This window comes from Ovis aries, chromosome 5 (assembly GCF_016772045.2).
Source record: "Ovis aries strain OAR_USU_Benz2616 breed Rambouillet chromosome 5, ARS-UI_Ramb_v3.0, whole genome shotgun sequence".
Classification (NCBI taxonomy): Eukaryota; Metazoa; Chordata; class Mammalia; order Artiodactyla; family Bovidae; genus Ovis; species Ovis aries.
In genome coordinates this window covers 56,181,461-56,183,708 of record NC_056058.1, presented here as the reverse complement: position 1 = coordinate 56,183,708, position 2,248 = coordinate 56,181,461, and positions in this window count along the sequence as shown.

Genomic DNA, 2,248 nt, shown 5'->3' with positions numbered 1-2,248 from the left:
TCAGAAAACAGAAGCTCAAACTGTTTCAGTAAGTTTCCCAAACTCCCAGCTCTGGTTTACTACAAAGTCAGTGTCCTTCCCACTACACCATAGGCACTATAGGCTTCTTCTCTGTATGGCGTGTGTGTATGTGTGCCTGCGTAGATGCCTCTGTGTGACACAATTGTGATCCCTTCTTCTGTATCATAAATACAATAATCAAAAATGTAACCTTAAAGAGAGTGCCTGCCCATAAAGTTGCTTTTAAGCCAGAAGATTTCAACCTGGCTTTTCTTTCTTTAAAAATAAGTTTATTTTTAATTGGAGGATAATTGCTTTACAAAATTGTGTTGGTTTCTGCCACACACCAACATGAATCAGCCATAGGTACTTTGGCCACCTCATGCGAAGAGTTGACTCATTGGAAAAGACTCTGATGCTGGGAGGGATTGGGGGCAGGAGGAGAAGGGGACGACAGAGGATGAGATGGATGGATGGCATCACTGACTCAATGGATGTGAGTCTGAGTGAACTCCGGGAGTTGGTGATGGACAGGGAGGCCTGGCGTGCTGTGATTCATGGGGTCGCAAAGAGTCGGACACGACTGAGCGACTGAACTGAACTGATACATATGTTCCTTCGTTTTGAACCTCACTCCCACCTCCCACACCATCCTGCCCCTCTAGGTTGTCACAGAACACCAGGTTTGGGCTCCCTGTGGCTTTTCTGATGTCAGTTAAATGATCAACCAAATGATCTATGACTGACAGCTCTTAATATACAGAGTTTTAAATTTCTCAAACCATCTCTGTATATTATAATAAAGAAATGAGACAGTCACAACTTGACTTTGTTCTCTACCTCATTAGTTTATACCCGACTCTTATGAAAGGTTAGATAAAATTGTGACTGTGGGGCAAGGAATTGACCTTACTCACCTATAAATAGTTTGACTCCTTAAGTCACTGGTTCTTTCCTCAGTCCTCTCCTCTCACACGCTCTCTCAATAGTGTTTTGGAGCCTGGTGGGCTGCCGTCTACGGGGTCGCACAGAGTCGGACATGACTGACGTGACTTAGAAGAAGGATACCCAAGAGCATGCAGACTTGGTATTTACCTATCAATAGATAACATAGCAAACTAATAAGTGGTTGCCTACCATCTGCTCTTTCCCTTCTTTTTCTCGGTGTTTTTCTTGTTTTTCTCAGATGGCTTTGCAGTGAACTGACCTCCCATATGACCCATATGAGCTGGCCCTCCGTATGACATGGAGTTGTGTTCGGACAATGGAAAATACATATGATGAAATCACATTTCTTTTTTTTTTTAATTGCCTAGGGACTTATTTAAAAATCTATAAATTTATAAATACATATTTTTCATGCTGAGGATGAATGTTAGGTGTCATTGGATCGGTTGCTGTGTTTGTCTTGGACTCTTCTGTGTACCTTGGTGAATTTCTGAGGATAGTGTTTTTTCCCCCCTAAAAATTACCCTCTTTAGATACAAATGTTTCTCAGTTTCACCTATCCATGCTGGAATTAGAGATGTTTTCTCCTAGAGTTCTTTTGAATTTTTCTATTTTTGGAGGCTATTTCAATGAGAAGTTTGAAAAAGGCAAATATGAAACAATCCAGGATATAAATCAAACCAAGAAAGAGTGAAATATCTTCAGGTATCTCTGAAATTAAGGATAAAATGCTATCCTTTACTTCTCTCAAAGCTGATCTCCATTCAGCGCATGGTTTCTGTAGGGAATAGTGTAGGACCTAGGGTTGGTGGTGCAGACTGGGTACTTTGAAAGGAAACTTTAGATGAACTACATGGAGTACTGTAGGTACTATATTGAAGGTAAATTACTAAATCAATTTCAGTGTATTTGTCCTAGCCAAAGAAGTATCTTTTCCAAAAGTGTCTGTAAATTGTTCAGGTCAGCATGACACAAGTTCACAATGATGTATTTCAGGTGAATTCCAAGTGTGAAATACATGAATACTTAAAGTTCGTATGGTTTCAGTGAAAATCCAAGAAAGGGCCTTATTATCCTTTGTTGGATATCCCTTGTTGTAAGGAACAAGAAATAAAGATAATGATGATGCTAATGAAGGAAAAGAGGAAAAATAGATTAAATCTACTACTGGAAATTTCCTGGAGGTCCAGTGGTTAAGATTTCACCTTCCAAGAATATAGGCAAAACACTCTCAGACATAAATCACAGCAGGATCCTCTATGATCCACCTCCCAGAATTCTGGAAATAAAAGCAAAAATA